Source organism: Nothobranchius furzeri, chromosome 13, assembly GCF_043380555.1.
Source record: "Nothobranchius furzeri strain GRZ-AD chromosome 13, NfurGRZ-RIMD1, whole genome shotgun sequence".
In the NCBI taxonomy this organism is placed as follows: domain Eukaryota; kingdom Metazoa; phylum Chordata; class Actinopteri; order Cyprinodontiformes; family Nothobranchiidae; genus Nothobranchius; species Nothobranchius furzeri.
Window position 1 is genome coordinate 22,037,986 of NC_091753.1, and position 13,175 is coordinate 22,051,160.

The 13,175-nt window shown below is 41.8% G+C and overlaps 1 long non-coding RNA gene across 1 annotated transcript in view; it reads right to left on the bottom strand.

Moving 5' to 3' along the window:
- Window positions 1-11,501: 11,501 nt before the first annotated feature.
- LOC139062473 (uncharacterized) overlaps window positions 11,502-13,175 on the bottom strand; it is a 135,707-nt gene continuing 134,033 nt past the window's right edge. The window contains exon 4 of the long non-coding RNA XR_011516014.1: window positions 11,502-13,175. This exon is cut by the window's right edge and continues 2,664 nt beyond it. This is a non-coding gene — a long non-coding RNA (uncharacterized lncRNA).

A 13,175-nucleotide genomic window follows, 5' to 3' on the forward strand; every position in this document is an offset into this window, starting at 1 on the left:
CAATCCGCTTTACTAAAACTTTCAACAATTCAGAGATATAAAACAAGGCAACGCCATTTTAAGTCAGTTCCATTTTGACTTCAGTTCTAGTCACCGTCATCCTAAAGAAAAGCACAGACTGGCCAGATGTGTTTTCTTCTTTAAACTAAGAACTGTGAAGCTGGAGATTTTCGTCGTTTAACAACCAGATGACATCCTTTCAAAATAAGAGCACCTGCTGACGCTGTCGATTGGTACCGGGGTCGACCCTCCAGACGGGCTTTGAAACGCTGCGACCGCTGCGCCGACAGCTCCAGCGCACATCCGAGGTCTCCAGACCTGGCATTTCCTGATCTACCTGGGAGGCCCCCACTGGGTACGTACACGGCAAAATAGCGGCTCATGTCATCACTTTATAAGCCTTGTGATATCTAGTCATAACAAAGACTACCAGATTCAATGACGTCAGCCTAAGGAGTCTGAACCAACCACACACACACACACACGCACCAACACAACATCCAAATCCATTTTCATCCATCACAGAGTTAGTCCTGGTAGATTGTTTAGAATTTATAATTAAGAAATTAAAGATTCTCAAACGATCCCAACTGTTTCTCTTCTCTTGTCTCAAAGTCAATACAGAGTGTTTAATTAAACTCCCTGATGATAAAAACAGCCTATTCTTCTGATTATAAAAATGATCTACTTACAGTGTATTAAAATACAACTCTAGATAGTTACATCACTTCAATTCCATTACATTTGGTTGTTAAAAGGAGGCATTTAGTAGAAACAAAGACAAAACAACTAAACATTTCATTATATCAAAATAAAACAAAACCAGTCCCACAACAGGACAGTGTGTAAAATAGCAGCATTTCAGCATTTCACCACAAGCTGATGTCAGACAGACTACAGAATGAGAATGTGTTTAAGAATGTTTTTGTGATACTTTTTTTCTTCCTCCTCTATATTTTTGGACATATCAGTTCTCAGTAGAACAGATTAAGCTTTTTATGATGAAGTTTACTTTAAATGCTTGTTCAGTGTTAATTCAACAATGTATATAACATTTTAGATAGAGCTCCATGACTGACTAAAGAGGCAATTTAGGGAAAAAGAATCAAAGTGTAGCCTGAACGCTTTGATAAAACATTATGTTTGCTTCACAGCACAAAATAAGGAATTTATCATATGTTTTTCTGAAGAACTTGTGTTAAACTATCAATGCAACCCACAACCCAACCCACCCTAGCCAATTAACAGTAGAGGAGTTTAAAAGCCTGATCGTTTTTAATTTAGGGAAGTTCTTTTTTCCCTGGGAGGAACAGCCAACTCAGCTGCATAAAGTTGAATGTATCCACCATAAGTTACATAGCGAAGAATGCTTTCTAGAACAACCTAAACTGTGTAGTGTTATTTTACCCTACGAATATCAGCCTTCAGCCAGGAAAGGTGGATTGGTACTGCGGTGTGATGCATTTAATTGAATTATTTACTACTGGAGGGTAGGGGTTGTATCAACTAGTCAACTAGTCGACTTCACTGCTCTGTAGTGACTTTATGCCTTTCATAGACTAGTTGCTGTCACGTAATAATGACCGACAAGATGCAGTCCTCAGAAAGGACAGCAGGTGACGAGTCCCTGAGCGTCGGGAGGCGATGCACTGTGCCAGAGCGTCGGTATCTGACGCCCGTGGTAAAACGGACATTTGACCAAATTGTGACCTTTAACCTCTTGCAATTTAACCTTCCCCTCACCCCCATCCTAACCTTAACCAGCTTGTGCAAGCAAAGCTCTGATCGTTGGCGTGCTCCAGACATCTGCATCCTGAAGCAGGGGAACAGTAAAGATGCAGAAACTACCGTTGTTAAAAGAGATGTGTTTAACTTTGAAAATGTGGGCACAATTTTAATTGTCAAAAACTCCAGCAAACTAACCCGCTTCAGGTGTATGACGTCATTAATGACTAGTCAAAGTCAACTCGATTTTCATTACTTGACAGTCGACTTTAAAAAAAAATTAAGTCATGCAGCCCCTACTGGAGGGCAGAGCATGCCTGCACATTGCAGGAGCTAAAGCTCCAGCAGAAAAATTTGAGTTGTATGGTCAGGGATGAAGAACACCCCTCCAGCCATCCATTTTCTTCTGCTTATCTGGAGTCGGGTCATGAGGGCGGTATCCTAAACAAAGAGGCCCAGACTTCATTCTACCCAGCCACTTCGGATAGCTCTTCTGAGGGAATCCCCAGGTGTTCTCTGGCCAGCCCAGAACCTTAGGCCGGGGACACACTGGCCGCGGAAGCGCCGCGAAAATGGGACCGCCTTCATTCGGCGCCCTTGTTAAGCTATTCTATAGACCACATGGGCCGCCGAAGCGCCGCGAATCGCCTCGCGCCGGCGCGCGCCGGCGCTCCAGCCCGCGCCGTGCAGCGATCATTTCGGCGTTGGCTCTATTTTTTTCGCGAGCCGCGGGTGAATCGCGTCAATTCTGGCAGGAAGTCAAACGTAGACGTAAGAGGCAGGCCGGTAAAGTTAACAAAATAAAGCATTTCAAAATAAAATTCCGCAATAGTCAAATGTGTTCGTAAACAGACACTGCAGAAAAACCACACGAACACGCACACACATACACACACATCGAACTTGTGTGCGTGTGTGACCACGTGAAGGGGGGAGTGGTTTTGGGTGTCTTTTCACCGGAGCAAACAGGACAGAGAGGCAGAAAGTCTGAGGCAAGCAGTTAGGATGATGACTTTAAATTAATTATGGAAGTTGAGAAACACAAGGAGCTGTACGACCCCCGAAAAACATGATTGTTTACGTTCCCATGTCGGAAGAAACTGCTAAGATACAGCTGCAGAATTGGAGCGGGTTCCAAGAGATTCAACTGGCAGAAACAACTCATACCATAGGTTCACACACACACGCGCGCGCGCGCGCACGCGCACAAACACTCAAACGTAGGAAAAGAGCTGAGAAAAGGCAGAGAGGAAATGGAGGACACCAAGTGTTTAAAAGAAAAACTACAGCTGAGCCGAGGCGCGCCTCGACTGGGGCGCGTCTGATCTGAACTGAGAAGCGGCGAGCAGCGGCCGAATTTCGTGAGCGATTCGCTTCTCGGCGTTATGGTGCTTCCACATTAGCGTTGGCACGGCTCCAATAGGTACCGAACGGCACCGGAATTTGGTTTCACACACAGGTCAGGTTTGGGTTTTCAGTGCCGAGGCGACTAGTGGCGCTTACACATTAGCGCCAGTTTAGTCCCTTACGGTCTCTTCCGGGACTGAAAATTGGTTTCACACGGAGGCCAGATTTGCATTTTTGGTTCTGAGGTGACTCTTTTTCTCAGACCTTCTCACCAGCGGTCAGGCTGGGACCGAGTCAACACTCGGCAAGCAGACAGCTGCTCAGGGGAGAAATCAGTGTGTGAGTACTATCAGAGTCTCCAAAAGCAACACAGCTCATGCCCGCCTTTGTTTACCATATAATGGAGGACACCGCAGACTTTCCGGCACGTATTAAATGCCGCCCACAGGCTCCGGGATTTTTTCATTCCTTAGACGTCCCTCGGATTTATATGTGAACACCACACCGCCCGTTCGAGACCGAACTCACGTCATGCAGTTCGACCAAACCCCGACTGTGCCGACGCTAATGTGAAACCACCATTAGTCCCTCCAGCGTGTCCTGGGTCTTCTTTTAGGTTTTCTCTCGATTGGACGTTCCCGGAAAACCTCACCAGGGAGGCATACAGGGGGCATAAAATTAGATGCCCAAGCCATCTCAACTAGCTCATCTCGCTCTCCCAGATGACCGAGCTTCTCACCCTATAATCTCACCCTAAATTTAATCTCACTTGTGTTTTATTTTTCTCAGTAATGCCTATGTTCTTAGTTTAGTTTTAAATGTTTTTATGACTTTCTACTACTTTTTATATTTGTAACTTTTTCTGTTCAGCGCCTTGGGCCCCCCTTTGAGGGTGGTGGAAAGCGTTACATAAACAAAGCAAGATGATGATGATTTATAGTACATCCGGGGAGTGAGGAGAAGCAGGAGATCCGCTGACCTCAACATGCACATAGGTACATAGGGGTGAGCAGGTTGGACAGATAGGGAGGTGCCAGGTCATGTAAAGCTTCAACGTACAAGAAAAGTGACGGGGAGCTGGTGGAGATGCGGCAGAACTGGGGGGATATGGCTACGTTGTGCGTTGTGTTCGTTAAAAACCTAGCAGCAGAGTTTTTAACAGTACTGTAATGTGGTTTCTGAGGCTAACCCTAACCCTAACCCTAACCCTGAACTTAGAAACTATTTCATGGAAAAACTACTTAGAATAATAATGATGGTGTGACTTTAACTATCCATCCGTTGTCTACACCAGCTTGTCCATGCAGAATGGTGAGGGGGTGGTACCTATCTCCCGCAATCTCTGGGCAAACATGACTTTAAATAATTATTAATGTTAGACAAAGTGTTTCTAAAGCTAAATAACATTTTGACACCAGCAGAGTAAACAACAAACCTTAATATTGTCACCTCTAGCTGACACAAACTCTAAGGAAAAAAACTAAAACGGGAATGCACAGTGGCTGTAATCTGATTACTTGTTTAAAAATAGTTACACAGAGCTGCTACTCCCACGACCCAGACTAGGAGAATGTGGCGAAAATAGACAGATGAAAAGCGGTAGATTACTCGTTACCGTTATCAATTAACTGCACAATTTTTTTTTGGAGCAACTATGAATATAATTTCCTGCACAAAGGACTTCTCTCTGGAAATGTCCACTAAAAATTTGTTTAAAATGAAATTAAATAATGCCAAGTTGTTGAAAAACATCGGCGGCTTCATAACATATAACCATAAAAATTGGGTCAAAAATATACTGGAGCGGGATTTCTCAATGTCAAGGCGCCTGGCCTTGCGAGGCGATGTCTTGCGAGGCCAGGTGCCTTGCTTACGAGGACACTGTCCATCCTTGGTAAAAAAAAAATAAAAATAAAAAAAAACCTGTTAAATGGAACATACTTGCATCACATGACCACTGTGTCCGCTGTGGTCATGTAACGTCACGTGACACGAGAGATAACATTTTATTTTATACTTGTAAGCTTCAATGTAAATATATAAAGAACCTTTTACTTTTTAAATTACATATATATTTGTTAAATTAAATATGCAAACCAGCTAAACACTGAAGCTGCAACTATAAGCAACTAGCCAACCATGCCGTTCTTTTGAAAATATAGCAGTGTATTCTGGGTAATTTTTGACCAAGGCTAGGCTACAAGACACCTCCCGTGTATCCTTGCTCAGCTAGCTAAATGGCTAACAAACAGAGAAAACACGCCTCAGTGGCGCATGAACATTGGAACATGTCTTGGCGGGTCCTGATGACATATCTCCCAGACAACCGGGGTGGGAGCAAGACATCAAGGCAAAGTTCCATGGCATTGAGAGACACCCACAGTCTCTGGGTGATGCCATATTTTGCGCTTCTTTCTACGGGAGCCCGTGAGGACAAAATACATTTACTGATTTGAAAACAAACGGTTACAAAACATTTGCTATTTATACATAGTTTAACACATTTTCCTCTGCTCGTTGCCAGTGATGAAAGGGAGATTGCACTGCCAGGGATTTTTGACCCTAATATTCAGCTGTTGGTAAGGTCTCACTCGGACACAAAGTTAGTGCTTTCTTGCAATGATTTAGATATGTACTGCCCCCTATCACCAGGGAAAATAAGCATTGACACTTTAAAGTCCTAAAAAGTTTTATGAGTAAAAATTTGTACATTAAATTGTTAGACAGTGTCGATGTACAACAACAGCCGGAGAGACAACATTTGCAAATGGGAGCTGTGCAAAATATCTACAGGGGCCACAAATGGCCCCCGGTACACAGTTTGAACATGCCTGTCATGTGCGTTTTTAAAATGCCCTGCCTGAGACACTCCTACCAGTTTAGCAGGCATAGCTCAAAAAGATTTCTGGACCACTTCCAGAGCAACTAGAGACTCCTTTGCAGGAGGGAGCAGCTAAATGTCAGCCTTAGAATCCCCAAAGCCTGAGCAGAGCAGCACTTGAACCAAGGAGGACTCGATTTTAAGGACATATGTGAGAAGATAAATAAATTCTGCTTCATCTGCTGAGTGTGCACTCCTCATCTTCACAGATACAGTGTAAGAGGGCTGGAAATTCCCTTATAGCACAGGTACTGTACAGTGTTTTCTGTCTCGCTATAGAGTTCTAGCATTCAGGAGAGAAAAGCTGTTGGAACAAGGTGGAAACTATTATAGAACAGGAAGTTGTTATTCCAGTTTGAAATGGATACTTTTCCTTCTACGTGGAAAATACAGCTTACCTAACTCCCGTCTGAATGTGCACAGTGTTAACATACATACACATATACAGATTTCAGCTGTGTCTATGTGCAGTCTGAAAAATATTAAAGCTGTGTTGGAGAAAAGTATCAGGGAGAGGACAAGAAAACAGATATCAGATGGAGGAGGTAGTAATTGGGCGGAGGTCGAAGAACCTCTTCTATGCTGTTCGTTGCTCTATTTCACACTCCTCCTCCTCTCAGTTTCCTCCTGAATGTGTCTCAGGTGGCCATCTCTAAAGCCCCGCCCAGAGCTGCAAGGACGGGGGCTTCATGGCTTGTACTACCTCAAGGTCAACGGGTTTGTTCTGGCAAGGCCTGCTGCAGCGAATGGGCATCATTACAGTTTCATTACAGCAAGAACGAGCTGGAATGAAAGCTGTATTTAATGTCTATAAGAGCCATGGGTTCAAAGCCAGGGGGGAGAAACAGGGAGGGAGAGGGGAGGAAAAGGTGAAATGAATCTTGATGGGAAAGAGAAGAATGTCTTTTTAGGTTTGATATCTGGAAATTCTGGTTGGGAACAAAAAAGAACGTTGTTTCTATGTTTTTAAGAAGTGTGTCAGGCAAAATGATCTGACAAGGGACTTGCACTTTCATAGGTGAGAGGATTCCAAAGAGCTTTGCTCTACAGTGAATTCATATATCACGCGTCTTTAGAACAATAACTATCAAGCCATTGCTGCTCGTTCACTAAATGCTGCTTACAGAATTTCTCTGCCATATTTCAGTCACAGAACTTCTTTCATTTTCTCAGTTAAGTACTTTGTCTCATTAATGCTCTTAAGTATTACTTTGTTCAAAACTGAAATAAGTGGTGAAAAAAGTGCTCGCAGTTAACATAACTAACAGCCGGTAAGTAATTACAGCCTGACATCCTGGCTGTCAGCGAGAGAACAAAACCCTTTTCAGACCTGAGCTTTTTAAATCTACTGGTTTAATCACTCCGTTAAAGCAACAGCGTCTACTTGTTCGGACGTGGGTTTTTTAGTTGATGTTCACTCTCCTTCAAACAAATCCTTCACGGAAACCAATGCTTTCCAACTACTAGTTAGCAGGGGTGTGGACTCGAGTCCACACTCATGTGGCAGCAATCCCAGATCATGGCACTTCCCCACAGGCACATACAGTAGGCACAGTAAGCACCAGCCATGATAGGTGCATCACCCCATTATCCTACCCTGATGTGCCCATCTCCCTGGACTAGGGTCAGTCTAGACTCATCAGACCTTTCTTCATAGTTCTTAAGTCCAATAGTTATGCTTTCCCGCAAATTGAAGTATTTTCTCTAGTTAGTTATCTGGCTTCCACCTATTAGTGGTTTTTATATGGTCACACAGCTGTTCAGTCCCAGTCTCTTGAGTTCCCTTTGCATGATGTCCGTGGAAATGCTTGTACCTTCACTACTAAATAGCTCTGAGTTTCACTTTATTTGTTTTCACCAAAGTAGTCACCAATCACTGACATTCTGGATTTTTTTTCTGACCACATTACCCATGCAAGATGATGGTTCCCCATTTTAATCCCAGATTTTACAATCACTCATGGAAACCAACAAGTCCAGATCACATCAGATCTAGAATTAATCAAACAGTTATAAAATCAAAGAGGTCATTCAGTGAAAACATACCCAATGTAATGGAACCAGTAGACTTGGACACAATCATCCATTCTAAACAGCACAAAGTGATGGATTACAGTGGGAAGGAAAGCCCAGAGAGGAACCTCCCGATGGAAGGTGGTTCCACAAGTCTGAGAACCAACCATTCTACTTTTATAAACTCTACAATCCAAAACCTACACGCTGAGAGACAAACGCTCTGTTGGAAACATCTAGAACAAGATTTTGTATAACTATTTTACAAACTTGTGCATGTTTTGATGTGGAATCTCCAGCGATGGGTAATATGTAGTGATGGGACTTATGGCACTTTCATGGGAGCCATTCATTAGTCGGCTGTTCAAAAGACTGGCTCCTTTAAACGAAGTGAAGCCCAGAGAGCTGTGTTGGGGTGTTTAAGAGCAACGTGTTCCTCCGGTGTCCGTGAGGGCTCACGGTGTTGGGTAGCGTTCCTCCTATGCCCTTCACAGCGGTGGGTGGGGTTTGAGCGGGTGCACTTTACCGACTTCCGGGGAGGTTTGTTACTGGAAGGCAAGATGGACGGCTCTCTACAGGGACTTGGCTCTCATCGTTCACTTTAAAAACCCATTTAAAAGATTTGATTCGTTCGTGAACGTCACATCACTACCCCCTATAACTGTTTTGTGTCGTGGAGGAGCAAATTTGTGTGCATCTGTGTGAAACATCCATCCATCCATTTTCTGAACTCGCTTGTCCACGTAGGGTTGCAGGCGCCTATCTCCAGTGGTCAACGGGCAATCAGGCGGGATACACCATGGACAGAGAGCCAGTCCATTGCAGGGCAACACAGGACAAACAACCATGCACACACACACACACACACACACACCCCTAAGGACAATTTGGACAGACCAATCAACCTAACAGTCATGTTTTGGGACTGTGGGAGGAAGCCGGAGTACCCGGAGAGAACCCACACATGCACAGGGAGAACATGCAAACTCCATGCAGAAAGATCCCAGGCCGGGAAGCGAACCCAGGACCTTCTTGCTGCAAAGCAACAGCTCTAACCACTGCGCCACTATGTAGCCCCTGTGTGAAGCACACATTGGACAATTAGAATGACAGAAAGAACGGCTACCCCCCAGCCACGACTTGGCTCCCATCATTCAAGTTTATGAGCCGCTCAAAAGAATCGGTTCGTTCGAAAAAGTCACAAATCTAGTAATATGGAGGGGGAATCTGTAGGATACCTGAGTTGCTTACATAACATGATACAGAAACATATCAGATACTTCATTATGAGTTTCAACAATTGTGTTCTAATCAAAACAACGTGCACATCTTTATTTATGTTTATTTCTGAGTGACTCAGAACAAAGATAGAAGAAGCAACATTTAAGTCCCTGCAGACTGCTAAAGCGCTGACGTAAAGAAGGATGTTATTCTGACAAGGGAGTCCTCTTTTCCTGGAAGTTTTAACCACCAACAAAAATAAAAAGACAAAATCCAGAAATGTACTCTGTGACAGTAAAACTTGTTTCAGTCATCAAATTAATTATGACTGCTAACTACTAACCTACCAGGTGCCAAGACGGAATTAATTTCCAACTACCCCTGACTGCATCCCGGAGATCGGGGCGGGGCTAAATGTGGGCGGGGTCAAACGTTTAGAGGTGGGCGGAGACAACTATTTGACTCCTGCGTCCTGCCCCTCTCAATGGAACCAGGAAACCGCTATGCTATGTGTGTGTGCAATGCTGTGACAGGTGTCGGGACAGAGGGAAGTAGCTGCCAAAATGGAGGTAAGCTAGGATTTTTCTTTCTCTGTTTTAACAATATCGAGGACCAATGTTGGGCGAACGTTTTATAAACTTGGAAATTAAAGGTTTTTTTTCCCATTATGAGTTTTAGATGATACATATAGCCTATTTTACACATGCGGGGCGACTTACTTTTGAGGAGAAATATTTACAGGGTTCCCACGGAGTCTTAAAAGCATTGAATTTATGAATTTGAAAGTAATACCTTTAAAAGACTGGAGAAACCCTTCAATTTTGGCATCTGGGTCTTAAAATTTGTGTTGGATGTAAGTTTTCTGTACTGCATTTTTCTTCTGAAGTTCATCAAAATATTCCAAACAAGTGATGACACCAAGAGAAGCACTAGTATTAATAAAGGCTATTTTTAGACATTTATTTCAATTTTGTGTCTTTACAGTTTGCACTGTTGCTTTTATACAATAGAAATACTGCAAGAAATTAGGGTAATAAAATTAGCAATAATAAAAAAAATGTCTTAAAATTAAACTAAAATATAGGCAACAAAAATTATTAAGGTTCTAATGTCAAACCAGATCGGTTATATTTTTAACCATTTGTTTAAAAATATAACTGATCTTCTACCAAGTGCCCACCCAGTGTTTTGTCAAAATATATTGGTAAAGTTGTATAGATAAATAAATGAAATTAGTTCAATAATTTTATTTTATTTACTTTTTTGCTGATAGTGCCGTGAAATAGGTATTAATTTTCCATATGGCTTTAGAAAGATCTTAAACAGACTTAAATTTAAGTTGAAGAAACCTGTAGGAACACTTTTATAGCTTTGGGGAGATATGTTGTGTAGTCATGATTACTTTTTGGTGGAAAATATATTTTACGAAGGGGAAATATGTTAGTTTTTTAAGCTTTTTATGTTCATATCTGAGTTCTACACCTGATGGGCTTTATTATTATGGTTAGAGTGCTAATCTGATATGTGTAATTATATAAACGTTTTGCTCAGTCAAGTGTCAGAATAACATGAATGTTTTCATAGTGAATGAATGTTGTCATTGTATCACCAAGGTCTGAGGAAGACAGGGTGCAGGCACGAAAAAGACGGAGAGAGGAAAGAGTAAAACAGGTGAGAGACAATTTGATTAATTCTTGTAGTTTAACTGTTGCTTGCAGACTAAAGCATAATTCCTTCACTTATTTCAGGGCCTGGAAGTGGTCCCTCCTAAGAAGTCCTGCCATACTGAATTAGTCTGTGCAGCATCAGGTATTGTTCAAACAAGTATTATTGTACACAACCCCCTAGGTTGTCGAAATGGGATGTGGGAAGATTCAAGATTCAACCTTTTGTCATATGTACAGCTAGAAAAACACGCTTTCTGCACAATGAAATTGTTACTTTGCCAAGATTAGAAAATTAAGACCGTTCCAGACAGATCACTTTTTTTTTCAAAGCAAGTTTTTCAGTCATTTCTCTATTTTCATTAAACCAGAATACTAAGCAACTGATCTTTTTTACAACTTGCATCGTTAATATGCTTTTTATGAACCACAATCTTTTTCCTTTCTAGCAGAGGCTGAGAACTTGCTGGAACTGGACTTTTCTTGTGTCATTGTTTCTTCTCCAACCTCTATTTTAATTAGAGGTGTCAAATAATTCCATTACTTGCATTTAATTTTTTACAGCCATGATTAACGTGTTATATATTTTAATTATGTTTATCATTTTTAATCTACTGCTTCTTTATGGGACTTTTAAATAAACCAATTTCTTTTCTTGTTCTTGAAGGGTTGATGTAAACTCATAAGTTGAAGGGTTGACGTTACAGTGACAAGACCGGTGAGAGATTAGCTGCAGCAGTGTTTATTTCAGCGACCTTGTTATCTTTACTCTGTTTTTTTTCACCCTTCTTGCAACTTTTTCCAAAGTTATTGTTACCATTTGGATGTAATGGGTGTGTCGCTGAGTATCAAGGCTGCTGACAGCTTCTCTCCTGTATCAGACGCACCTCCGTGCTGCAGTTTGGAAAGACCACAGCATCAGCTGTTTGGCTAGCTGTTAGCATTGAAAATAAGGCTTATATTATGTACAGTTATTAGATTAAATTGAAAGATTAGATTACTTTCAGATCATACATAATTAATGTAAAATATGTTTTTAATCTCTTGACAGCAGTAATTTTAATATTGTCTTTATTTTTGATTAGGAGAATTCTCTGCTTGAGGACACCTTTGAGGCAGCAAGGTGGTGTACCACAAGGTCCTTCAAAGGAAGCCTTTCCCTTCCCCAGGTCATCACCATGGACAGGGAAGCTTGCCGGAGGGCAGTGGAGAGGTTATGCTTCTGTGATGGCCTAGATGAAGAGGAGATGAACGATTGCAGGGAACCGTTCCTGTTCATGTTTAGTTTTCAGTCAGACTATGAGGAGTTCTGCAGAGAAATTGAGGAAAAAAGGAAGATGAAGGTGTTTTCTGGTTTTGAAATGCCATAGTACAGCGGTGTCACAGTTTTTGCAATTCTTTTTCCTCCTCACATTGTTTTTTTTGGAGGTTCTCTTGTTTTTTGTGTGCTTTTTGGTTCATTTGTTTGTACTTTTTTTTAATTCCTGTGTTGGCTGTTGTTTGCTGTATTAAATTTACCTTTTTTGAAAAATTTAGTCTGCATTCTTGGGTGTCTCACACAATGTCTCACCACCCCGCCTCAAACCCTGGCGTGTTTTAAGAAGTATCAGCACAATTTAAGTCTCTGTTCCTCTTAATGTAGCTGATATAACTGAGTGTACAACAAATTTACCCGTGTCTGTCTATACTGTTTTACACTCACTTGGAAAATGACTATTAAAATAAAGGCAGCATTGATAAAATCAACTATTAAAATGGTTTTGACAGGTTCAAAGAATAGTCTTATAAATGCCTGAACCTTTTATATAGGTACCAAAAGTATAGCTAAAAGACACAAATACCTATGTGCTATAAATACACATACCATACAAAAGTAGAAAAAAGAATAAAAATATCAGAACAGATTGGATCAAAAATGGTGCCTGTAATTATCTGCTCTTTAAAATTATCATGACATCCAGCAAACAAGTCATTTGATTACCAATGTTATGCTTTACATGGGTTTTGTGGGTTTTTAGGGCTTTCTAATCCTTAGAAAGGGGCTACTCGCAGTTTCCTGATTCCATTGAGAGAGGGGCAGGAGTCAAATAGTTGTCTCCACCCACCTCTAAACGTTTAACCCCGCCCACATTTAGCCCCGCCCCGATCTCCGGGATGCAGCCAGGGGCTACTCTTAATTTCTGCAGTCCTTAAAAAAACTCCATGTGATATAACTGTTCGTTTCACTTTGAACAGTTTGTTTGGCAGAAATATCCATATTTTCCTGCAGGGAAGTGTCCTGCTGCACCAGAGATAGCTGCTGCTGCATGAGATCCTGATCACTA